The sequence below is a fragment of the Staurois parvus genome, unplaced genomic scaffold, assembly GCF_062004578.1.
Source record: "Staurois parvus isolate SC_StPar_1 unplaced genomic scaffold, SC_StPar_1.0 ptg000299l, whole genome shotgun sequence".
In the NCBI taxonomy this organism is placed as follows: domain Eukaryota; kingdom Metazoa; phylum Chordata; class Amphibia; order Anura; family Ranidae; genus Staurois; species Staurois parvus.
The window spans coordinates 11,532,182-11,559,968 of NW_028318095.1; the positions used below are offsets into that span (position 1 = coordinate 11,532,182).

A 27,787-nucleotide genomic window follows, 5' to 3' on the forward strand; every position below is an offset into this window, starting at 1 on the left:
CACAGCTAGCACTTACATATTCATTTTGGGACAACAGGTCCACCATGTATAACCACTTAGTCCCCAGGAGAGTTGAAATTTTAAACTTCTTTAAAATGTCAACCAGACCTGCTATTTGAGTGGAATCCCAGACATATTAAACAGGCTTAATTACAATAAGTTAGTTTTTTCCCAAACGAAAACCACATTCACAGTTAGAAATGTATTCATTCAAGAAACATTTTCTATCCTGCTCCTTCAAATTTTGTCATCACTGTGGGCGAAAGCTAAAGTCATTTACTAACCATTGGAAATTTGAACAAACTTTCCAATAGCAAAACTTTTCAAACAAAATTCTGTTGGTGTATGGCCAGTTTAGGAATGTTACCTGATGGGCTCCACTCATTGGGAGGGATATTTATTTAAAGGACAACTTTACTAAAAGTGAATCACAATAATTTGTTAGGTCCATGTGGTGTTATGTTGAAGGTTGGGGAATGATCCTAAGCCTGTGCAAATACTCACAAGTTGTATTTTAATACTCTTTTCTTTCTTCTGGAGTTGCAAATGTTAATTAGAATTTAATAAACTTGCAATATTTCTGCCAAACTTAAAAGTGAACCCACAAGGACAGACATTTAGGTGCCACCACTGCTAACTTACTGTTATTGAAGATACAGGCTCAAGAACTGTCATCCTGGTTTCGGCTTAACCTCCTAAATGACTCACTAGCCTGGAATAAGCATGCAGCCAGAAGGTTTTGTGTTCAATACTTAAACAAACCATCTAAGATAATTTGTGTTCGCCAGGCTAATTAAGGTGCAGGAAAGCTTGTGAATGCACATTGGGTTCAACCCTTCCCATTCCACTCAAATTCATAAAATAACACAGCAACCCAAACCTAGTAACAACACAACTACTTATCCTGTTACTAAGATTGTAATTTCTCTGAAACGTTCTTTAAAAGGTCATGTGAAAGTGAACTTCAGATAATGCTAAGAAATGTCTGGGACAATATCATTCCACGATTTAGCTCTATTGACAGCAAAGATTGAACTCATTCATTTATGTTTTTTATCACTTACATTTTACTTCTACAGTGACCACCAATGCAAGGGTGTACTTCACTGTGACCACAAATGTAAGGGGCTACTTTTTCACCGATTGCAAATTTAAGGGTACATCTACATTGACTGCCAATGTTAGGACTCATCTACTACTGACTTCCAATGTTTAAGGACAGTTCTCCAATAGCCACCATTGTAAGGATACATTTTCCTACAGATCTCCAATGTGAGGTGGCATTCTCTACATTCTTTACCTATGCCATATTATGTTTTCTTTAAATGTTTCTGCAGCTTCCTGATCAAACTAAAGTACCTTGACCTACACATATAACAATTTCAGCAGGGGTTCTTTGAGGCCTAAAAGTTATTTCAAGGGTTCCTTAATGTTAAGAAAATTTAAGACTGGCATAGGCTAACAGCAAAATACTTTGCTTACTTGTTTTTTTCAGTTGCTTTCTGGTTTCTGGCCTAGGCCAAAATGATCTAATACATTCCAGGAGTCTTCATGGGCATTTTTTCCCTTTCACCAGAAGGAACTATGTACATCCTCTTGCCTGGCCTGTATGCTGGAGCTAAGGGCAGATGTATTCCAGTGTAGCACCCTGTTAGGTAGCTAGGGGGAGCTCTAGCTTCAATTTGTTAGTTAGAGGCTGAGTGGAAGCCTGGTGCAATAGTCAGAAGGTCAAATTTTGGTCAGAGCTGAGCGGTTCTGCAGACCAGCTCTCTGGGATTTTCCCCTGCTACAGAACTCTGTAGAAAGATCAAGAAGCAGTGGGTGGAGATGAGGAGTGGCTGGTCTGTACTCTTAGAGGATCCTGACCAATCCCCAACAGGAGCCTTGGCAAGGGGCCAGGACAGCCTTTAAGAGTAACTGAGCCTGCTCAGCAGTGGTAGAATTGGAGAGAGTTTGGGTGGAAGATGGGAGGGATGTGAGGTCGGAGAGTAAGAGCCTGGGAGGGGGCCCAAATGGTAGAGGGGTTGACCTACAGGAAAGCTTGGGACTTTACTGGCCCCCTGAGAGAGGACCACCTAAGTGGCAGGGAAGGAGTGGCCAAGCTAGAAGACCTGGTAGCAGCCACCAGCCCACCGGCAACACAGGAGAAGGACTAAGTGAGCAGACCTGTACCCCCTGTGCCAGATAGGGAAAGGAGCACTCTGGTAATAAAATAGATCAGCAACTACCCAGGACTGTCTTACTGTAACGTGGCAGGCATTGGATCCCCTGCTCAGGGATTACTCTCAGATAGCTGGATTAGAGAAGGATTCATCTGGGGTCTTGAGTGGTTCAACCGGAGATGCTGGCTAGTTCTCCAAAAGAGACTGTTTGCTGTAGAAACTTGTATATAGTTCTAGGAAGTTGTCCTCGGCTTCACAGTTCCATTAGGCAACCCCTTACCCTGTCCAAGTTCAATTCCCTAATAAAACATCAAAACATGCTCAAGGACTGGTTACTGTCTCCTGGATTCAAGTTAATGTGAAAATGTGTGTTGCCTGGCTGTGCAGGACTAGGGGAGGACCCAAACTTCAACGACTCCAAAGAGGGTAGTGCTACACCAGGAAGTATACAGTATGTTACATAAATCATTTGCCCTTACTCAATATTGCTGTGGCTAGAAATGCTAGGTGGTGTTTTTCAAAGTGATTTTTCGGCAAAATAAAGCATAGACACATGGATGGATGGAGGAGTTTGCTTTCAATATTAAAAAAGAATTAAATAGCATTTTCAGTTTGTGAGGTATAGATACAGTTTTGTTCCATTTTAATTTTCACTTCTTTTACACTTTTCTAAACATTTTTTTTAGTTGATGAAATGTATTTATTAATAAAAAAAAGTCTGATTTTTTTTTTGTATGCTGTGTAGATAAAAAAATTATATAAAGTCATGTAAATCTGTTAACAGAGAAATTCATCCTGAACTATTACATTCCCTTCCATCTGTATATTTGGCATTCAACCAGTTATCGCATTTTCCTTAATTTTAAATTAAAAGTGAAGGTTTTTTTTGGAACAACTCTGGCCTGGAGGGCATTTGCTCCCTGCTGTCAGTTGTCTCCTGTATTCTGAATTTTTTTTCTTTTTGGATAGGGTGGATAAAGAATGAAAGTCTGCTCTATTCACATTCATAATGGGTTAATTGCTATACAAAGAAGCACAAAGGTGGAGCTGCTCCCTAGAGACATAAAGTGCTGATTAGCATACATACACAAAACACTGACAGGGATAAGAGAGGACTTGATAAGGACAAGGCTGAGAGACTCTGGTTTCAGCTATGTGAAAGTCACAGGAGCCAGGTTTCTATGTAAACACCTGATGATTACAGATGCTTATTTCTGGATGTGATGCAGAGTCTACTTATGCACTATCCTTTCTAAAAGTGGAGCAAACTACATACTGTATGATATCATATATGTCACAATGAAAGTCATCATGCTATCACACCCAATAGCTGGGAGTGAAAGCAAGGACAGCCAGCAATCTCACTAATCAGTTCCTATAAAGCAACAGGCAGTTCAAAGCCTTTGTTGTTTTCTTAAGCATGCCATAAGTGATCTGATTTTCTTACTTTCTACCACGAGTGGAAAGAAATAAAAATCGGTCAATTCGCACATCAACACGGTCAGTGTTATTGGGGGGGGGGGGGTCTCTCACAGAGTTATTGTGTTCTGCCATCGGGATGGGGGCAGGAGGCATCTTCCCAGCTGGCAGAATACAATGATTACTGCTATAGATGCCGGCAGTAATCATATGTAAAAAATCCAACAGGCTGGTTGAACCCAAGTTGATCAATGGATCAACTTGGGTACAACCAGCCTGCCCATAGATGGATCAAATATCGGCCAGTCCCTACTGAACTGGCCGACATTGGACCCATCCAGTTTTAGGGCCTCTTCACACCAGATGCAGTAGGATTACATTTGGCAGCTATTCCGGCACAGTCCCACCGCAAGACAACGCAAACTGCCTTTTCTCCTACCTGGCAGGTTCACACCACCGCACTCAGTCCACTGCCCCATACTGCCCAGAAAACGTTAATGAGACGTCACTGTGTGACATTTCAATAAAGTTAGTTTAAAAAAAAAAAATACGATGGCTCTGCGATTAGCTTTCATCCTACCATACACCAACACTGCTAGTGTGATGCAGCCCTAAGACATCTATTATTATGTTTACGTTTTTATTTGACCTAATATGATATTCTGTTATGTTATATAAAATTATAGTACGTTATAAAATAATAAATATTCCCTAGCAGTTAAATTGGTCTACCAGAAGTTGGGGTGCACTGATACCCTTTTTTTTTATCTGCAAGTAGGAGTAGCGATACTTTCAATCAACTACTCACCAATACCGAGTACCGATACTTTGCTCTGCGATTTGCATCAACACACACTGTATGGACACAAATTGCACTGCAAAGAATAACATAGGATTTGAACAGGAATGCGATTCCTATCCAAACCACATGCAGTCTCTCCACTGCTCCTATGTGAACCCATGCTTGTCAGAGTCTGGGTTCACACAGGAACAATGCAGCGAGGTTTCCCGCAGTGGAGAGTGGGTGTGTGGGGATGTACAATATACCATGATGGTAGATGTTCCGTATTCTCAGCTGTAAGAGAGGAGAGAAAGCGGCGGGGATTTGAAATCCCCACCATTTTCTCTCCTCTCAGGGATGACAATTCGGGCTAGATGACTTATGATTGGTCGGCACTGTCACATGGATGGTGTTGACCAATCAGATGCCGTCTAGCCCATAATGTCATCCCTGCAAGAAGAGGAGAGAAAGTGGTGGGGAATTCAAATCCCCAGACCTGTGAAGCAACTTTCTCTCCTCTCCTTGCAGGGATGACAATACGGGCTAGACGGCATCTGATTAGTCAGCACCGTCCATGTGACAGTGATGACCAATCAAAAGCCCTCTAGCCCAAACTGTTATCCCTGCAATGAAAGGAGAGAAAACTGGGGGGGATTTCAAATCTCTCTTCTCTCCTCTCCTACAGCTGAGAATATGGAGCATCTGCTACCATAGTATATATCCCCACACGCCGACTCTCTGCTCAGCATGGGATCCATGCAGAGAGGTTTCCTGCACCACTCCTGTGTGAACTCAGGCTATGACGAGCCTGGATTCACACAGGAGTAGTGGGGAAATCGCATGCAGTTTGGACAAGAATCAAATTCCTGTTCAAATCTATTCTTTGCGGTTCAATTTGCAATTTGTATTGACGAAAATCGCACTGCAAAGTATACGTCTTGCCGGTATTGTGACCATTTTCACGAGTACTCATAAAAATACTCGGTATCTGCATCTATACTAGTATCGGTAATTGTGAATTCCTAAACAGAAGATCTATTATTATTTTACAGATACTTATTTGGTGCAATATATGCAGAGCCAATTAATCTGCCAGCATGCCTTTGAAGCGCAGAAGGACACTGAAGTAACTGAGGGAAACCCATGCAAGCATAGGGAGAACATGCAAACTCCATGCATGTGCCCTGACCAGGATCTAAACCAAGGACCACAGTCCTGCAAAGCAGAATGGCTAACTACTAAGCCATTCTGCTGCCCTGTTTAAAGTATAACACATTTATTGGCACCCTAGAGCCCAATTCACATCTATGCTTCATCCAGAATTATGTTTCCTGTCACCTATAAAGCACTGCAGTGTGAGTTCTGTAGCGCCTATTGAACTGCAGCATACAGTGGTTTAGGAGCAGTGGGTGATCATGTCACAGTAAGGCTCCATTCACACCTATGCAGTTTGCTATTTGTCTATTTTGCAGTGCTTTTCGGTGTTCATTTTGTGTTCTTCTACATGCGTTTTTGACGCATTTTTGATGCATGTATGAAGCATTTTTACCACATTTTGCATTTTTTTTCAGCTCTTTTTTTTAAGTGGAATTTTTTTTGTTGCTGGGCAGATTAAAATTAAAAACACAAAACGTGGCACTACCATGCATTTCAGCAGATTCTCTGTTGAAATCTATTGTAGCAAAATTGCTGCTTTTTTCTTTGAAAAAAGTCCCTGACCCTTTCCAAAAATGCAGCAGCTCAAAAAAGGATGGATGTGAACCTGTCCCATAGGAAACCATGTTAAATGGACTGCAGCGCGTTTCTGCAAAAGGCACTGAAAAATGCATTGGTGTAAACGGAGCCTAAGGCTAGGTTCACGCCTATGCAGTTTGTGTTTTATCCATTTCTACAGTGCTTTTTGCTGTGCGTTTTGTGTTTTTGCCACATGTTTGATGCGTTTTGCATTTTCTTTTTTTCTTATTGCTAGGCAGATAAAATTGCAATATGCATCAAAAACGCATAAAAAAAGTGTCAAAAACGCATTACAAAGCAGCAAAAATGCACTACATGGTGTTTAGCAGCATCTCCATTGAAGTCTATAGAACCAAAAATGCAATGTTTTGCGTTTCAAAAAGTCCCTGACCCTTTCCAAAAAACGCACTGGGTAAAAATGCGGAGATGTGAACTTGTCCCATAGGAAATCATGTTAAATGGACTGTAGTGTGTTTCTGCAAAACGCTGCGGAAAACGCTTAGGTGTGAACCTATTATTATTATTATTATTATTATTAATAAACAGGATTTATATAGCGCCAACAGTTTGGTCAGCACTTCACAATATAACCTAGACTTATGCAGGCCATAGATGGGTTAAAATTCGGCCGATTTTCACACCGTTAATGGGTTAATTGGTCAGCCATTTTTCTGGATTTTGGCACAAAGTTGGAAAAAAATCGTCCGATTTTGCTGATCGCCCGATTTTCGCGGCAGTGATGGGCAAATCGGCCGATCTTTTTACCGATGAAAAATCTGTGCATGAGCCGTGACCTGCAAGAAAAAGAAGAAGAAAAAGAAGAATTCCAGTCCCCTATTATATTTGACATGAAAAAGTATTGCGGTTGCAACAATCTATCTATTTGTATCCAAATAAAACCATCTGTATCCGAAATGGATACAAATAGATAGATTGTTGCAACCGCTATACTTTTTAATGTCAAATATAATAGCGGAGCTCTCTGCAGGGACCGAAGTAATTAAATGCCGGCCCTATGAAAATCGGACGATTTTTTTTACCGTTGGTGGTAACGTCGGCCTATTGAACGACTGATTTTTCTTTTTTTTTTTTTAAAAATAATGGCCGGTTTTCGACCCATCTATGACCTGCATTAGTCCTGATGCAGGAGGCCAGCTGATGATATTAGGCAGGCAGGCATGCACAGAGAGAAAGGGAGGAGGAAGTTTAGTGTGAGGAATCATGGTACATGACGCTGCAGTGAACGCTCCACAGTCCAGACATTTGAGGAAGTGGCGCTCTGCGATCTAGAGGCGGCATCATTGAGGAATACAAAGTTTTGGGGAATGCTTCTCTAGTATATTGTAAAGCGCTGAGCAAACTGTTGGCGCTATATAAATCCTGTGTAATAATAATAATAGTTGGTTAGAATGCAGTCATTAAAAACAAACTATGAGTGTTTAATAGTACTGAATAGGTAATATACATTTCATCGAATGCATTGGATACATTGTGCTTTTTATTACTCTACAAGGGAATGAGGTCCATTTTTGGACAGTTGCCTGCTAAACGTCAACAGGCATCAAGCATCAGCAGGCTTTATTTAGTAATAGGCCAGCGTGTGTTACTAATACCATTCCATTTTGGGGCACTTCTCCAGGGTCCTGAGTTCCATTGATGTGAGAACATTTCAACTTCAAATCTTAAAGCAAACCGGTACTTATTGTATCTTGTGACAGAGTAGGTAAGCAGAAGAATTTTGTTTTTTATTGCTGTCTGTCCCCACTGGGGAGATTTTTCCTTGGTGACAGGAAATGAGACAGTGAGGTAAAAGCAGGCTGTTTATTCATTCCAGGAACCCTTACCTCAGCCCAGCCTCCGATGATTCCTGGAGGCATGATGACCAGCCCATTGCAAGAATGCATTCTTGTAAGACTTTGAGCTCCCAGTTCTAGTAAAAGGCACTGCTGCAGCACCCATGTCTCCTGGATGCATTTTAATCTTGGGGTACGGGTTTTTTTGGGGGGCTAATAATTTGTTTACAAGTGGCTTTTTACAGCCATTTTGTTGGGGGAACTGGGCTATGAGAGAATGGTGGACTTGTGAGGCGTATTGTACCTTAGTCACAGCACTGGCGGCTCCTTGATGGTGCCAAAAAAGTAAGATCATGGTATGTACCCACCAAGCTGGTTGTAGAAGAGGGCTGCCATGGAGGGTGCATTTTAAGAGGACCCGAAGATAGACAGAACAATAAAAACCTGACTGAGGTTATACAGTATTCTTTCAGCAGCTGATCAAACTAGACCCCATGCATACTGGGCTTTTAAGCCTGTTGTACGAGTCCCCGGCATTTAGCTGTGTCTGGAGTTCATAGGCACACCATCCAGCCCTGCTGGTAGCAGACTCTGAGAGTCGAGGATGAGGCTGGGTGGGGCTGGGTGGTATATCTAGCGGTACTTCCTTTTCGAGCAGTGGGTGCCCAGGGATGAATGACTGGAGGACAAGCAGTCTGCATATTGGACATTTTCCCCGGACGCATACTGCCTAAACCTAAGTACCATTGAGTGCATCACTCAGCCTTGTCTAGCCGCAGCAGTTGTCTCATAGAGTTTGAGAGACTGGCGGTAACAGGGCTGGATGGTGTCCTCCAGCCCCAGCTAAATGCTGAAGCCTCGTGCATCGGGGAGAAATGCCCAGTGTGCACAAGGCCTTACATTTTCTCTTTTTGCAAACAATGCCCTCGTCAGGGAGATATTCCATTACTTCCTATTCTGTCTGACCCTTGTCACCTGGACAGTAATGAGAGTTTTCCCTCTAAGGCTAGGGTCATAGCTTCTTCTAGCAGTTTTTTTAAGCACATTTTGTTTTGGTCAATGGAAACCTAGTTACTGGAAAAAGGGGCAAGAAATTGTATGTACATTTTAAGACATTTTCAGGCTCTCCATTTGAAGTTTTTTGGGACCAAAAGTGCTCAATTCTGCCCAAAAGAAGCTCATGTATTTTTCTGAGCTTAGCACAATAAGCTTCAAGTGAAATGACGCTCGGATGAAAACAGGCACCATAGGATATTAATATACAGTATTTATATAGCGCTAAAAGGTTTGCTCAGTGCTGTACATTATAATAGGGGACAGAATATGAGACAATACAGTAACAAAACAAAACACGAGGGGTTCAAGGGCCCTGCTCTTTCAAGCTTACAATCTAGGATACATTGGGGATCCTCATGTCAAGCCCTTCTTGGAAAAGTGCTCAGGTGTGAACTAGGGCTAACAGGGGAACAGACATAAATAAAAACCTGGCAGATAACCCCACCACCATTGACCACCCACACACCTTTACAAAACCAATTCAAATTTTGCTCTTTTAGCTAACCTTTGAATTTTCTGAGCCATTGCAAAGTACAGATATGCCATAAGAACATAATCAGCAGGGAATATTCAACAAGACAATATGAGGAATAAATCACACAGGCGGGCTACAACATCTCATAGTAATCTGTTAGCACTCTTACCTTACAGCTCAGGGCTCCTGACTTTTTATACATTGGGCTTGTATGTTCTTCCTGTTTGTGTGGATTTCCTCCAGGGGAATCTGGTTTCCTTAATTCAAAAATACACAAAATCACATATAAGTGTGGTAAAGACATTACATTGTGAGGCCCTTTGAGGGAAAGGTTCTGCATTCTGTAAAGTTTTGGAATATAAAATCATCTACTATACTGCACAGCAGGATTCAAAGGACATACAATATACTGTAGGATTTTCAAGATCACCCCAAAAGATATTGAGCGTGACTGAGCTCTGGGAAGGAGACAGGGTTATCCTCTGCAAACACCATTTAGGTAGCTTGATCCCCATTTTGGGTCTCTTTGAACCCTACTGATGTACAGTTGCAAGAAAAAGTATGTGAACCCCTTGGGATTACGTGGAGTTTTGCATGAATTGGGCATAAAATGTGCTCTGAACGTCATCTAAGTCACAACAATAGAAGAACACAGTCTGCTGAACATAATACTACACAAACATTAGATGTTGCCATGGTTTAATTGCACATAACATGTAAACATTCACAGTGCAGGGAGGAAAAAGTATGTGAACCTTTGGACTTAATAACTGGTTGACCCTCCTTTGGCAGCAATAACCTCAACCAAACGTTTCCTGTAGTTGCAGATCAGACCTGCACAACGATCTGGAGTCATTTTGGACCACTCCTCTTCACAAAACCGTTTCAGTGTAGCAATCTTCTTGGGATGTCTGGTGTGAATCGCTCTCTTAAGGTCATGCCACAGCATTTCAATCGGGTTGAGGTCAGCACTCTGACTGGGCCACTCCAGAAGGCGTATTCTGTGCTGTTGCAGCCATTGTTTTGTTGAATGACTTGTATGCTTTGGGTCATTGTCCTGTTGCATCACCCATCCTCTGCGGAGCTTCAGTTGGCGGACAGATGGTTGTACGTTTTCCTGCAAAATGTCTTGATATACTCTGGAATTCATTTTCCCATCAATGACAACAATCCGTCCAGGCCCTGAGGCAGCAAAGCAGCCCCAAACCATGATGCTCCCTCCGCCATGTTTCACAGTGGGGATGAGGTTTTGATGTTGGTGTGCTGTGCCTTTGTTTCTCCACACATAGTGTTGTGTGTTCTTCCCAAACAACTCAATCTTGGTTTCATCTGTCCACAGTATATTTTGCCAGTAGTGCTGTGGACACATCCAGGTGCTCTTTTGCAAACTTCAAACGTGCTGCAATCTTCTTTTTGGACAGCAATGGCTTCCTTCGTGGTGTCCTCCCATGTACTCCATTCTTGTTTCATGTTTTCCTTATTGTAGATGTGTCAACAAAAATGTTAGCATGTGCCAGAGATTTCTGTAGGTCTTTAGCTGACACTCTGGGATTCTTCTTTACCTCATGCAGCATTCTGCGCTGTGCTCTTGCAGTCATTTTTACAGGACGACCACGCCTAGGGAGAGTAGCAACAGTGCTAAACTTTCTCCATTTGTAGACAGTCTGTCTTACCGTGGACACATGAACATCAAGGCTCAAGGAGATACTTTTGTAACCCTTTCCAGCTTCATGCAAGTCAACAATTCTTGATCGTAGGTCTTCTGAGAGCTCTTTTCTGCGAGGCATGGTTCACATCAGACAGTGCTTCTTGAAACCAGTAAACCCAAAACGGGTGTGTGTTTTTCCAGGGCAGGACAGCTGTCAGCAACACATCCAATATCATCACACTGATTGGAGTCAAGGTTGGCTCACTCCTGGCTCCAATTAGCTCTGGGAGAAGTCATTAAGCTAGGGGTTCACATACTTTTTCCTCCCTGCACTGTGAATGTTTACATGTTATGTGCAATTAAACCATGGCAACATCTAATGTTTGTGTAGTATTATGTTCAGCAGACTGTGTTCTTCTATTGTTGTGACTTAGATGACGTTCAGAGCACATTTTATGCCCAATTCATGCAAAACTCCATGTAATCCCAAGGGGTTCACATACTTTTTCTTGCAACTGTACATACTCTCCAAGATCTCACGTCAAGTGCACAACTGATTAGGGCCACATGTTGTACAGATCAGTGTACTTATGGAACCGGTACGGCTGGGTGTTTTTGATGGGTAGGAAGCCTGTACAAATCAATGACAGGCTGACATTGTCCACCTACAATCACACATGGAGTGACTATCTGCAGTTATGGACAACTGTGTGCCCCTCAACGCAGGCTGTTTGTGTCCAGGGGAGCACCTCCATCCCTAAACACAGGTATTCACTTTGTGTGTGTTTACATGTGGATAGTATCATCCTGTCACTGATTTCTACAGGATTCTTGTCCAACCGGCACAGAAATAAGATGACCTGGGCCCTAGTATTATGTGTGGCCCAAGTTGATTTTGTGCATGAGCCCACAAGATAGAATTTTTAATGAATGTGCATATCTACTACATTTAGAGCGATCTCTCCGGTGGCATTTTATCTTCTTTTTGTTTTCTTTTCTTTTTTCTCCCAAACTTTTTGGAGCTTTTTCACTTGGCACTAATTAAATATGGAAAATAAGCAAGCAATCCTATTTCAGTTGGCTGTATTCAGTTCAGTGCACTTTAAATTGGTTATAATGGGCACTTTGCCTGCTTATGAATCTGAGAGCAGATTGTGTTGCCATGTGACATGTTAGTACAACACAGTAGGTGATATACGCCAGTAGAACAAGTCCTATAGCCTTGTGTTCAGTGCTGACCAATAGCACTCCTGTGAACTGTAACATTGGCCTCATTCACATCACGACTCCTCCATTTACCTTTTTTAGATATCAGTGAAATATCAAGAACTTTTAGTCCCCGGTCACACTGGGTGCGACTTGACATGCGATTTGCATGCTATATTATTATTATACAGGATTTATATAGCGCCAACAGTTTGCTCAGCGCTGTACATCATAATGGGAGACAGTACACGAGACAGTACAGTAACAATACGATTCAATACACGAGGGGTTTGAGGGCCCTGCTCCTTGGAGCTATAAGACTTGCAAATCGCATGGCAAGTCACACCCTATTGTCTGCAATTACAGCGGTCATATCGGTGCAGTTCTAAATTGGTCGGAACCACGCCGATTTCTAAAGTAGTACATGCACTACTTTTGGTGCGATTTGCATAGACATCTGTGTCAGATGTCTTGTAAATCGCACCTCAAATTGGCATTTCATCTGACTGTGAAATAGTGCGACTTACAGTGAAGTCACACAATTTCAAAGTCGGGATTGGTGTGTCCGAGGTGTTAGGGTTCATGCATATCACGGTTGCCAACCATCATAAAAATTGCTGATTTTTATTAACTGTCTGTAAATGTACTAAGTGTAAATATGAGTTGCTGATAATTTGTCCTGCTGTGTTGCCTTTTGTAAGTGTAAACCAGTCATATTACTTGTTATGGGTACTGTCAGTGTTTCCATATTGTGTTTGTACTGTCTAACATGTTACTAAACCCACAACAGTAAAATCAGTCTGTATATGCAGTAAAGCATGCTTGTTATACTCACTGTGGAACCTAAGGGGTTAATCCTCTGCATTGTGTAAAAAGGATATTTGATCCTGTCTTCTCTGATCCTCCCCTTCTTCTACCGTCCACAATCCATCCGCTGATAAAACAGAGCGTTGGGGGCAAGCTGCACATGCTCAGTTTGGTGTGTGTTGCTAGAGAGTTTTTGTTTTCCTTGGGAGAGTGCATGTGATCAGCACAGGACCAATCAGCGCTGTTCAGACAGGGGGTCAGGGGCCCTGCAGCCTCATAGGAAAACCAGGGGAGAATGAAAACTCCCCGTGCTAGCTTTAACCAATGTTCTGCTGGACACTGATAGAAGTCACAAGGCTGCTCTAACTACTAATGAGAAAAGGTATTTAGCAGTTTATATTTAGTAACATAATTGCATTTCCATGTACTGTGTACTGTGGGAGACCAAATATAGTGATTGCAGGGTCATGGGTTTAGTAATTGTTTTTAATGACATTTTTCAGGTTGTCAGTAAAAAAATGTGCTCAGTCAGTAGTTTTTCCATGTTTTGTCAGTAAAAGATTCTGTGGGAGGTTGGCAACAATTATACAGTACATACAAACTGAAATATGCATTCTTTATGCCTAGCATAAATTTCCCACTGATTGCCCACGTCCAAAAAGCCTGCCATACAAGTGGATGGCTGTACGCAGCTTGTCATGGAAATTTTGTATTGTTGGTCGAACTTTAAATGTGTCATGTATTCGTGTTATTCATATGTCTCTCGTGTGGCTTAATTAAAGCTCTGAAGGCTGCAATTGGGCCATGCGCATGTACAATGTATGTATTACAGTACTCGGCTTGGTAATGGATGAGATGGCAGATCTGCGCTTATAGACCGGCGTGTATACCACCACGGCATTCCATGCGAATGCTGCTGTCAGTAGACCGTGGGCCTGTATCCACATATCAGCAGCATGGTACCACGTGGGCTTCATAACGCAATGCGCAAGCGGTGTGAACTCCACGTGTAGGCTTATGCATATCTTACAACCCATTACCAACTTGAAACTGTATCTGGGATGGATGTGTTTTAATAAAGATCGTATCGGGCCCATCCAGGTACAGACTGATATTTTTAGGGAGTGCTTGTGCAGAGAATTTTACATACCAATAGAAGCTAGTAGGACAGGAAATATGACCTCAGATGGCTCATAGGGGGGAAGGGGAGGAAGTCTGCTGACCTCAGAAGGTTCATGGGGGAGGACCAGTGATAGATAATAGCAAAGGCTATGCTCCAATTGGAATGTATATCCTCTGTATAGACAATCCCCATTGTATTGTTCGGTGGGAGGGATTGACTTTATTCATGTGGGGGGCATGTGTGTATTTTTAATAAAAACAGAGAGCTGAGCCTAAAGCCGGCCCTTATGCGGATTGCAACCAGCCTTAGAGTGTCGTGTGATCATTCTAGGGTAACGGAGCTCCATCACCCACAAATTCAACAGAACCAAAGTATTTGGATGGGCAGGAATCGTGTAGTTTAGCTGCAGTCGTGGTAAGCGAGATTCACACAGCTTTATGGGGGATTTCTGCGCATCCAACTGCGAGTACTCACGGTAAGGAGAAATTCGTTAAAGCGAATTTCCAAGACAGTTTGGCGAGCCTGGTGGATACTAACGCGTATTCTTGCGTAGCTAACCTAGAACGAGGGGGGAATGGCCATCATGAACTAGCAAAAAGTATGCCGGCACATTTCAGGTCTCTCTGCCATTAAGAGGATCGCTTTTTGCGTGTTCGTGTGGCTGATTTCGCTCTCTGTTAGCTAACAAGAAATACCGCTTAACAAGGACCTCGTTTTTTGTCCTAAACTCTTGATTTGTGGGTGAAAAGACGAGGGTTTGTCTCTGCTGAGAGCAGCAGGGGGGGTGGGTTTGGTTGGCTGGATTTGGTCAAGTTTAAAAATCTTCCAACCAAAAATTAAACGGGTATATGTTTTAGTGGGTAAAAGTTGTTGCATAGTGTTAGGTAAGTATTTGTGGGCTGTAGGTACTGTGGTGATTGCTTTACCCCCCTCCACGTGAGGTAATTATTACAGTGCTGAAAGGCTTAGGTTAATTGTTAACTGTTGTAAGATCTCTGTGTGTATGTGATCTGTACAATGTGTACTACTGCTCCCAGCAAGCATGCAGCAGGGGGTCCTTTCTGTTACATGTGCATGTTAGTGTGATATGTTGGTGTTTTATGTCCGTTCTGTGATTGTGCCCAAATTGTGTTGTATGTGTGCTTCATATTGTTGTGTAATTGTCCAGTGTATGTTCTGTCTAAAAGTCTGTTTTATGTAAGAGGCAATTTTGAGGCTAGAGTCTGCCGTGTGCTCCTCTGTGGGGGGTCATTCTAGTATCTGCCATGTGCTCCTCTGTGGGGGGTCATTCTAGTATCTGCCATGTGCTCCTCTGTGGGGGGTCATTTTCTTGACTAAACCACATGGACTCCTTTTGTTTGGTGGCCATTTTGTTGGCTACCAAATGTGCAGTAATCTCTATGCAATGTGCATGAAGTTTCCTATATGCATTTGACCCATATTGTGTTTTTAATCCAAATTTTTTACAGTTTAAGTTGTTTGCTTTTAGCTTTAAATTTGCGTATTGCCAGCCAATTTAAAGTGTATTAAGCGAGTTTTCCCTTCACGTGTTCCACATTTAGTGAGCGCGGTGAAGTCTGGGTTTTTGCACATAGATTTCTTGTATAGTGATTATGTTTTTCTTGTGTTTTTCCTGTTAAAAGTAGTTCCTTATTGTAAAGCGGGTTTGTTTTAAGCTGCTGTGTCGCGTGTTTCACGTCCAGCAGACTTTTTGTGTAAACGGTTCTAGGTGGTTGCAGTAAAGATTGCGTGTGTAGCGTGGATCGTTTAGCGGTGCTGATAGGAGTGATTTTTGCGTCAGCAACAAGGTTACTTTTGGCGCAGTTTTTCGGTTTACCTCTGTGTAATTGTTTTACTGTGAAACGTCCCGTGTTTTTCATAAGGATCCACTTTGTCCTTTTTAACAGTTTTTCAGGTTGAAAAAGGGTTTTTCTGTGTGTATTAGGAAAGTTTTTTTTTTCTTTACACAAATTTCCTAAAGGTCAGTTAGCAGGTTTCTGCCCAACCAGTGACCCCTAAGTAACATCCAAGAACCCCTCTTTTTGTTTTGACTTGTGTTAGCTACTGTGTGCAGGGAGAGAAAAGCCACTTTCATCATTGTGCGGTGTGGCCTGCCAAACACAGTGGGTGATGAGAACCACATAAATTACGCTGTGTGAGTGGGCGGTCCAGGGAAATCCTGGTTACCACAAACACTTCGGGTGGTCAGGATCACACAAATTGCGCTGTGGGAGTGGGAGGTGTGCTCTCAGTCTGACCGCCACTTGATGCGCTTCGGGTGATCGATAAGTATCACATAAATTACGCTGTGCTGGGAAAGTGGTGGAATCAGGCCTCTCGGTAGGATCCCACCGAGTGCTCCAGGGGGTAAACAGGTACCCGGACGCGGGATATATACCAGTGACTAGTCACGATGGGCAGTAGTCAGTCCATGAAGAGAGAGGGGGAACCAGCCCTCTTCAGGGTAAGGACAGCTGCACAACTGATGAAGGTGAGTTTGGGGGGGAAGTCTACAGAACCCCTCAAAAGGTGGAATAAATGGTCGAAGGGTACCAGATGGGAAATTCCCCGGGAAGGTACATTTGACGCATGGAGGTGGGAAAAATTCATCTCTGAATTTGAACCACGGATGCAGGCGTCAGAACTAGAGATCGCACAGCTATGGCTTCACAGGTCAATCCGATTAGGGAAGCAGGGCATACAGAAACTGGTGTCTGTCCGGAAGAACCAGGTGATGTATACCTGGCCTCCAGAGGGAATAAAACAGGAAGATCCGGTGTCAGAGGTGGAGGAAGCTCTTTCAGGGCTGACTCTACTAAGGCAGGCAGGATCAGGGTCTGCTGGGGTTCCCCAACAACCAACAGTGGCTGAGATAAGTATAACTGCACCTGTCTCTTCTGTTAGTGACGTCACTCTTGACATACCTTCTGTGTCTTCTGTCTCTATGCCTCAGCCTCTGCCTCTACCTCTCCCTTCTCCCTGCTTCACCCCAGCTCCTTCTGTTTCCAACTATGAAGCCTACTCAACAACCGATTTGCAGACTATCTGTGAATCAAGGGGAATAGACACCCGGTTAAAAAACAGGGCGGATTGCATCAAAGCGCTACGAACCACTGATCAGACCCCTGCCCCCCAGCTATACCCTGATCTGAGGGACCTCAAACCTGAAGGTGCAGTAAGCGAGGTGGTTAATCTAAGCCCACCGATGATGCTGGGTCAGCCCTTGCACTCTTCCCGGACCGAGGCCTATCCAGTCAGGGTGCAGCAATTTGAAGGTCCTCCCAATGCACAGGGGGAACGGACTTTAGGGGAACGGGTAGTTTGGCATGTCCCCTTCACCCCGGCAGAGATCCGCACTATTCTGGCTGAGCTCCCGGACTATCGAGTCAATCCGAGAGGATTTGCTCGAATGTTTGGACAAAACCAGTTCAGCTATGGTATGAGCGGGTCAGATTGTGCACAGATCCTACGGGCAAAGGTGGGCATGGAAGTGGCCAGTACAGTGATTGCAGGGTGCTCTATAACCACGCATGAGGAGATGACTTCAGGGGGCCAAGAGTTCTGTACACAGCTAAAGGCAAAGCTTCCAGAAATGTATGGTGCTACCTCTACTACGGACATGATGAAGCTCACCCAGGGTCCTAATGAGGAAAGCGCCTGCTTCTGGCGCCGTCTCAAGCAGACGGCACTGGATGCAGATCTGGAAGTTGGACCTGATGCTCCAACTGAAGGGGTAAAGGTGACCGCGACGCACATTCTGTTGCGGGCCAAATTTTTGGAAGGCATCAATATTAAAATTCGGGAAAGGCTGGTTCTGGCCCGACCCGAATATAATGAGATGTCTATCCCTGCTATCCTTTCCACTCTTGCGGCAATAGAGAGGGAAATGGATAGAAGAAAACAAGACAAGGCCAAAGTTCTTATGTCCCAGACCCCACACGAAAAACCAAGGGATCTGGGTCACAGGAAGGATAGGCCCCCACCCAGGTGCTTCCAGTGCCACCAAACGGGGCACATGAGGAGGAGCTGTCCCCAATTACCTAAAGGTCGGTGGCAGTTCATTCCTGATGAGTCCCCCGCCCCTATGACCACCATGGTAAGTAACTCCTATGAATCCTCATAGGAAGTTGGCAAATCGGTGTCGGCCCAGATCCATCTTTTTCTCGAGGAATTAAAATATCCCCTCCCTTGCCTCACTGACACCGGTGCAGCAAGAACGGTCCTGCGAAAACAGGACATCCAAGGCAAGGTACCCCTCTCAGGGGAAAGCCCTCCTAACCCCTACTAACCTCACTATCAAACGATGCACTATTCTTAACCCAGCTTCTCTTCTTCCTGTGTCGGAAGATGAGAAGGGAGGGGAGGACAGCAATGACAGTGCTGAATTTTGCAACACGACTAACAATACTAACACCTCTTCTGCTAACATGTCTTCTTTGTCCACTACTAATCTCTCTTCCAAAGGACACGACTGCATTTCTTTGGTGGAACTGGAGTCAGCGGCGACACACCCCATATCACCCCGAGAGTAGCGGTAAGGTTGAACGTCTTCCGATACCCAAAAACCTTGGCCTGAGTGTCTCCCCATTGCCCCCTATTCCATCCGGAATGCCCCTCGGCAACCACATGGGCTGTCACCCTACGAGGTGTTGTTTGGGGGACCTCCCAAAACAGGGTTGTACTTTCCTCAACAGTTGTTGTCTTTGCATTCACAGCTTACAGGTTATGTGCAATCTCTGCAACGGGAGCTGCAGAAGATACACCATCGGGTTCGCGAATCGCTCCCGGATCCAAATACAATAACAGGTGTTCTTTCTATTGAGCCAGGTGATTGGGTCGTCCTAAAGAAACATCAAAGAACCGGACTCGAGCCACGGTTCACCGGACCATACCAAGTCCAGCTGACGACACCTACCTCACTCAAGCTCGAGGGACGAGACAACTGGGTGCACGCAAGCCACTGCAAGAAGCTTCTCAGCTACACCAGAGAATGAGGGGTGTCATTTTCCTTTTTCTTTTTGTTTGTATGTCTTACATGTGTGTGAACGGAGGAAAAGATGGCAGATACCCCAACCTTTTATTTAAAATGCACCTACGTTTAGCCAGAACCGCCAACAAAACCAACTGTTGGGTATGCTCTAAGCCCCCACCCAGTCATCACATGTCCGCAATGGCCGCTGTTCATGCCCTATATGACATCCGCGTCGGCATGAAAAAGCAAGGGACCCCTGGTCAGCCCCCACGTAGACATTTATCGGTAGAACTTAATGACACATTTTTAGCAGGTAACATCAGTTTCAGCACCAATATTAGCTCTAGCTCCTGTAGGGCCCTCACCAGTCCATTATGGGTAACTGGACAGCTAGGCAGCCCTCAGGTGTGCTTTAACATCAGCTTTGGCACAGGTAACAAGTTTGTTGGGATTACCACCTGCGAGGGAGGTATAACTGTCAATCTGACTAACCAGACTTCCTTTCTGAGTAACCACACTGACCGACCAGACCACGTGTGTTGGAAGGACGGATGTGATGTGCAGACTGAGGGAGCAATCCCCCAGTCTGTGCAACTGTTGCTCAGTACCAGAGGCCGAACGAGGAACTCCTCCTGTTCTGCTCTGACAGGTCCATACTATTTTCTGTGTGGTTCGGCAGCCTATAGAACATTTCCCCAGAACGCGAAAGATTCGTGTGCCCTCATAAAGCTAGTCCCCGCATCCTATGTAGTGATGGACCATGAAGAGTTGATGGTCCACAAGAAGGTAAGGATGGCAGGGAGAGTTCGCAGGGAGCTGTTCTCTGAGGGCGACCAGGCATGGGCTTGGTTCCCCTCATGGACAGGATGGGGAATAGAACTTATGAAGCGCCTGAACAATTTTTCTGTCATCGTGGATAGTATGTTTAACGAGACCGTAGAGGCTGTCAGAGAAATTGCCCAAGAACAACGGCAGATGGGAATTTTAGTGCTTCAGGAGAAGATGGCCCTTGATTATCTTTTAGCCGCCAAAGGGGGGTTCTGTGAGTTCATCGGAGAGGATTGTTGTACTTGGATAGAAGACACCGATGACAAGGTCCAGGCCCATATGGACAAAGTTAGTGAACTACAGGGAAAAGCTAGAGCTATAGCTAGTGAGGGTTGGAATCCGTTCAAGGGTTTGGGAGGATTGGGAGATTTCCTGTTCTCCATCGGATCTTGGTTGAAGGAAGTGGGAGTGTATATCCTGATGCTTCTCTTTTTCATCTGCCTTTTATATGCCGCGGTGAGATGTTCCTGTTGCCTCATCGACCGTGTAAACCAAGCTCGGGCAGACGACCACATCTCCATGCCCGCTCCTGGGATCCCACTCCAACCACTGATCGGAGGAAGACCTCACCAACCATCCACCTTCTCTACAGATTACGTCCTGGCTTCCCTCTAATTTATCTCTCTGAAGACCACATTCTCCAAGACCTTCAAGCAAGCTTCAAGCCTCATCATGGTTTGTGTCTGCGATTTGGAAAACTGTCTGGGTCGAGACCAGCCTTGTGTGGCCCCGTCTGCAGGGGCAATTTGAGAATCTGTTGCTGGATCTCCCCAGACCACCGTGGGATCACAAGCTTTATTCATACCACAAGTCTGTTTGTGGTTTTTGCAAGAGCCTTCCTGTAGTGAAGGTTCCAACGCTCTTGAGGATCATCGCTTCAATCAAGCCTGTTTGCGTCGAGTCTGCGTCGGGTCTTGTTGTTTCAGGTACCCCATGGAGCTTTATTCTCAGGGACAACTACAGGAACTCTTTGAAGTTTGAGACTACACCCATCAAGCTGAAGAAGATCAAGAAGGGACACGAGGAGAATATGATAAAACAGGAGGGAATGTCATGGAAATTTTGTATTGTTGGTCGAACTTTAAATGTGTCATGTATTCGTGTTATTCATATGTCTCTCGTGTGGCTTAATTAAAGCTCTGAAGGCTGCAATTGGGCCATGCGCATGTACAATGTATGTATTACAGTACTCGGCTTGGTAATGGATGAGATGGCAGATCTGCGCTTATAGACCGGCGTGTATACCACCACGGCATTCCATGCGAATGCTGCTGTCAGTAGACCGTGGGCCTGTATCCACATATCAGCAGCATGGTACCACGTGGGCTTCATAACGCAATGCGCAAGCGGTGTGAACTCCACGTGTAGGCTTATGCATATCTTACAACCCATTACCAACTTGAAACTGTATCTGGGATGGATGTGTTTTAATAAAGATCGTATCGGGCCCATCCAGGTACAGACTGATATTTTTAGGGAGTGCTTGTGCAGAGAATTTTACATACCAATAGAAGCTAGTAGGACAGGAAATATGACCTCAGATGGCTCATAGGGGGGAAGGGGAGGAAGTCTGCTGACCTCAGAAGGTTCATGGGGGAGGACCAGTGATAGATAATAGCAAAGGCTATGCTCCAATTGGAATGTATATCCTCTGTATAGACAATCCCCATTGTATTGTTCGGTGGGAGGGATTGACTTTATTCATGTGGGGGGCATGTGTGTATTTTTAATAAAAACAGAGAGCTGAGCCTAAAGCCGGCCCTTATGCGGATTGCAACCAGCCTTAGAGTGTCGTGTGATCATTCTAGGGTAACGGAGCTCCATCACCCACAAATTCAACAGAACCAAAGTATTTGGATGGGCAGGAATCGTGTAGTTTAGCTGCAGTCGTGGTAAGCGAGATTCACACAGCTTTATGGGGGATTTCTGCGCATCCAACTGCGAGTACTCACGGTAAGGAGAAATTCGTTAAAGCGAATTTCCAAGACAAGCTGTACTCTTGTAAACAGAGGCTTCTTTGCACTGGCGTTTACCCGCACAAGTGCATCCAATGTTCTTCTCAAACACATTCGAATAAATGTTGCATGCGCATGCACATTAGATGTCCCTTCTCAGCTACCCCCTCATCACCCCTCTCCCACGGCCCCACCACTGCTCTGACCTCCACTTCCACCCCACCCCACCCCACCCCACATTTCTCATACTGAACCCCCTCAACACTCCGCACCTTTGACCTTACTACCATCGAGGAAGTCTCCAAGGTCCTCTCTGATGCCCGCCTCACCACCTGCCCCCTCGACCCTATCCCCTCACAACTCCTACAACCTCCTTCCCTCTCCATCCTATGCTCCCTCACCCACATCTTTAATCTCTCCCTCTCCTCCGGCACTTTCCCTTCCCCTCTGAAGCATGCACACATCACCCCCATACTTAAAAAGCCCTCCCTGGACCCCAATGACCCGAACAACCTCAGACCCATCTCCCTGCACCCATTCACATCCAAACTCCTCGAGCACCTAGTCTACACCCACCTAAGCTCTCACTTCAATGACAACAACCTCCTCGATCCCCTACAGTCCGGCTTCCGTCCCCTACACTCCACCGAAACTGCCTTACTCAAACTCTCCAACGACCTGCTAACTGCCTAAGCTAATGGCCACTATTCAGTGCTCCTACTCCTTGACCTCTCCGCAGCCTTCGACACAGTCGATCACCCCCTCCTTTTCAAAAAACTACACTCCCTCGGCCTCAGAGATTCTGCTCTCTCCTGGCTCTCATCCTACCTGTCACAATGCTCTTTCAGCGTTACCTATAATGCTACCACCTCCCCCTCACTCCCCCTCTCTGTTGGGGTCCCTCAAGGCTCCGTCCTCGGGCCCCTTCTCTTCTCCATCTACACCTGCTCCCTTGGCCAACTCATACACTCTCATGGCTTCAACTACCACCTATATGCCGACGACACACAAATCTATCTCTCAACCCCCCACCTCACCCCCTCAGTCTCCGCCCGAATCACACACCTACTGAGCGACATATCAGACTGCAACTCCCTCCTTACTGGCCTGCCTCGCCGCTGGCTATCCCCGCTTCAGTCGATTCTGAATACGGCTGCCGGGCTCATTCACCTTTCCAACCTCTCCGTTTCCGCCACCCCCCTCTGCCAATCCCTCCACTAGCTTCCTTTTGCGCAACGGATCAAATTCAAAATCCTAACACTGACGTACAAAGCTGTCCACCATACTGCCCCGAACTACATCACTGACCTAATATCCAAGTACCACCCAACACGCACACTCCGCTCCTCACAAGACCTCCTTCTCTCTAGTTCCCTGGTCTCCTCCTCCCATGCCCGCCTCCAGGACTTCTCCAGGGTGTCACCCATCCTCTGTAACTCCCTGCCCCAACCCATCAGATTATCACCTACTCTCCTCTCCTTTAGGCGCACCCTGAAAACCCACCTCTTCAGGGAAGCCTACCCCACCCCCTGCTAACTTGCCGACCTCCTCCACTCTTCCTACCACTCCATCCCCCACAGCTATCTCCTCCTGTATCACTATCCCCTCCCTCCTAGATTGTAAGCTCGAAAGAGCAGGGCCCTCAATACCCTCATGTTTTGCATTGTATTGTATTGTTATTGTTCTGTCCCCCATTGTAATGTACAGCGCTGAGCGAACTATTGGCACTTTTTAAATACTGTATAATAATAATAATGCTGATGCAAGGAAACATCTGTGTTCACAAGTGTATAGCTGCATAAAATCTGCCAATATTCGTCCATGTGCATGAACCCTTATATCTCCAAGATCACTCTTTTCCTGCGTTTAGATGGTCCTGCTTTAAAACAGGTTTAACTACGTTTTACATGCATTTAGATGCATTTAAATTATCTGATCAGACCCTGGATGCACAGAATCCTATTTTATCTGAACACAGGTAAACATACAGTATGGTTGCCACCATTTAAAACTCATTACCTATATTAATATGTGCCTAAGCTGGCCATAGATGGTGCAAATTTCTTTCCTGTAACCAAAGCGGAGCTGTTGTTTTCTCCCAGCGGGCAGGGGGGTGATGGGGGTGGCGGGGGTAGAGTCCTGGTCCTGGTATGTCCTGGTATATAGCTGCTGGCAATGATCGCATGAAAAATTCAACAGGTTGGTTGCACCCAATCAGCCTGCCCATACATGGTTCAAATCTCAGCTGGTCCCTACTGAACCAGACAGCTTTAGAAATGTCCTCTAGGTGCATATAAACGCAGGTCTGACAATGCCAGTGTAAAGGAGGCCTAATGTCATCTAAATTTTGTATTTCAGTTTTTGCTAGATGCTGAAGAATTGAATCAGTCATTGCTTTCATTTATATCTTAAAGCGGAGTTCCACTCAACCTATCAAAAAATAAAAGTCAGCAGCTACAAAAACTGTAAAAGAACAGCCACTTACCTGTCCCTCTGTCCCCATGGTGTGTTCCCTGCAGCTCGTTTCACCGGCCGTCCTATATTCCAGAAGGCTGGCATCTTCAGTGTGGGCACCCTGCTGTGATAGCTTGCAGCTTCACAACCGGGTACCCACTGCGCATGCGCGAGTAGCGCTGCGCTTCGTGAATGGTCCTGTAGTCTTCTGGGACCTGTCACGTGTCCTGAAAGGGAGGGGGACACCTTCCGCTTCCGATCGCCTAGGCGATCAGGCTGGAAGTGGGAGCGGGTACCTGTCAAATTTGGGTACCCGCTCCCCAAAGGTGTTATCCCTTAATGGGGAGCGGGGGAGCAGTCCTTAAAGCAGAACTTCCCCTTTTGGGTGGAGCTCCGCTTTAAGAACTTGAGAGGTGCAGGGTCCCCTCCTTAGTCTTGGATTTGCTTTCTTTAAATCTCACTCCTCTTGTTACAGCTAGTGGAATCACACTTGGGTTTATTTACTAAAACTGGAGAGTGCAAAATCTGGTGCAGCTCTGCATAGAAACCAATCAGCTTCCAGGTTTTATTGTCAAAGTTTCATTGAACAAGCTGAAGTTAGAAGCTGATTGGTTACTATGCACAGCTGCACCAGATTCTGAGTGCTCCAGCTTTAGTAAATCCCACCCCAGTGTTCGTGGAGCATTCTGATTCAAAGCAAATACAAAATCCAACAGAGAGTTTGAGACCAGTCCGCAATCTCTGAGTCAGATCTAAAGGCTACCACAGATTATTCAATTTCATATCATTCTGACTGACTCTACCAAAATTCAAGCCATTGGTGGCCTTCTGGGTACCACCTGGCTCAACAAAAAGTGATTTTTCAATTACTTTAGTGGGTTTAGCTGGGGGAAAGTTGCTGGCCGAAACAGTGACTGCATCCAATCAGATCCAGTCACTGTTCGGGTATTCTGTCTGCCTTGGGTACAATAACTGGGGAAATTCCTCCAGCCATTCCTCCTGCTGTTTACTGTGCATGGAAGAAACTATTAGATGTCTCTAGTTGAGCCTGCGGGTTGAACAAGAGAAATCTATACATGTATAGCCAGGCTAAAGCGGTATTAAACCAAAAAATCAAACATTTATTATATTGCAGCTTACCAATTCTTAGATGTGATGGCTGCATTAGTTTTCTTTCCTTAATTTTCATCTGGTGATCCAGCCAGTAAGTCTACTATTTTTCAAAAAAATACATTCTCCAGCAAATGTATCAGTTAACACTGTTGAAACCATTTAGCCCTTATATTGGTGCTTACAATGATCAGCTTTTATTTATTCATGTAATACCTTTATCCCAAAAGAAAAAAAAACAGTTGCTATAACTGCAGCGTAAGCTGGATTTTGGTTTCAATGTGTCAGTGTATTTAAATCTGCTAGTAAATCTAACACTCCTCTACGCAGACTGAGAATGCTGCTGTCCATTGGTGCCCCCTGTGCTCCTTCATCCAGAGTGGGGACACTCTAATACAGGAGGTGTGTTACTGGCCAGATCACCAGGTGAAAACAGAGGGGGGAAAGCTTGAAAAAAAGCTTGAAAAAGAAAGCTAATGCAGCCACCACATCTCAGGATTGGTAAACTGAAATATATTATATTTTTGGTTTGGGTTTAATTAACCACTTGCCGACCGCAGATAGCCGAATCACGGCTACACTGCGACCGGCCAGTTCTGGGAGGGCGTCATATGATGTCCTCTCAGAACGCGCTCTCCTGCACGCCCCCGGGGCGCGCACCTGGTGATCTCCGTGATCGCTTTGTCCTACGGACACAGCTGATCACATGATGTGGTAAAAGGCCAATCACAGCAGACTTTTACCACGTGATCAGCCGTGTCCAATGACACACTGATCACCGTGAAATGTAATTGCCGGTTCTCGGCTGCACTTTCCTCACGCTGTCAGAGAACCGGCAGTTGTCAGAGCAGGGATCGGCAGCGATCATAAGGGCACTGATGATCAGTGCCCTGATGATCGGTGCCCAGCAGTGCCACCCACCAGTTCCGCCCACCTGTGCCACCCAGCAGTGCCACCTACCTGTTCTCAGAAGTGCCACCTACCTGTGCCCAGCAGTGCAACCCACATGTGCCAAGCAGTGCAACCCACATGTGCCCACCAGTGCTGCCCACCAGTGCCACCCACAAGTGCCCATCAGTGCAACCCAGCAGTGCTTCCAATCAGTGCCACCAGTCAGTGCCCAGTGGTTGTGCCAGTCAGTGCCCAGCAGTTGCGCCAGTCAATGCCTAGCAGTGCCGCCAGTCAGTGCCCAGCAGTGATGCCAGTCAGTGCCACCTATCAGTGCTGTCTATCAGTGCCGCCTATCCGTGACACCTCATTAGTGCCGCCTATCAGTGCCCATCAGTGCTGCCTATCAGTGCCCATTAGTGCTGCCTATTAGTGCCCATCAGTGCTGCCTCATCAACGCACATCAGTGAAGGAGAAAAATTACCTGTTTGAAAAATTTTATAATAGAAACAAAGAAACTTTTTTTTTTTTTCTAATTTTTTGCACTTTTTTTATTTATAGCACAAAAAGTAAAGTGCCCAGGGGCAATTAAATTCCACCAAAAGAAAGCTCTATTTGTGAGAAAAAAATGATAAAAATTTCATATGGGTACAATCTTGCATGACCGCGCAATTGTCAATCAAAGTGCGACAGCACTGAAAGCTGAAAATTGGCCTGGTAAAGAAGGGGTATAAGTGCCCGGTAGGCAAGTGGTTAAAAGCTGGTGATCCCCATCAACTAAAACTGTCATATTGGGTTGGGATGACCCTTTAATGGCCAACAAATCCAACTGAGATCCTGCAGCCCTACATCTGAACACAAGGCAACTTCAAACCCTGAGCGCTCACCTACACCAGCCCTTCATATGACTAGACTGATGAAGACAACACCTATTTTTTCATTGCTTTATCACATGCTATAGTGTTCTGAATCTAAGCAAGTTCTTTAAAGCACCAATCTGATCCACTTACCTTGTCAGTCTCGGTGATTATGTCCTCGGTTATTGCGGAACCCTTTATATCATGAGTCCAGGAATACTCTCAGCCTTGTAGTCCATTATGACTCATTAGAAGAAGAGAATTCTCTGGGAATACTGTAGAGAGTATGACTTAGTGTGCTGGTGTCACTGCGAGGAATCTAGTTCTGCCTGTTAGAAGCGCCTGCTTTATGTTTGGAAATAGGGCAGGCTTAGCATCAGCCAATCAGAGCAGAGCTCAGGAATCTATTCTTCCTGCATTGCATACGTGCTATTAAATAAGAATGTTGTCACTCTGCTTTCTGCCAAAACTGAGAGATCCAACTGTCTGCAATTAATTTAGTATCAATTTCCCTGCTTG

The 27,787-nt window shown here is 44.9% G+C and overlaps 1 protein-coding gene across 1 annotated transcript in view; it reads right to left on the bottom strand.

Annotated features, from left to right (window-relative positions):
* Window positions 1-27,577, bottom strand: part of STX19 (syntaxin 19) — a 32,334-nt gene extending 4,757 nt beyond the window's left edge. The window contains exons 1-2 of the mRNA XM_089682871.1: window positions 27,422-27,577; window positions 9,590-9,677 (exon numbers count right to left, since the gene is read on the bottom strand). The gene's annotated coding sequence lies outside the window, so the exon portion shown is untranslated. The remainder of the gene's footprint in view (window positions 1-9,589; window positions 9,678-27,421) is intronic.
* Between the last annotated feature and the right edge of the window lie 210 nt (window positions 27,578-27,787).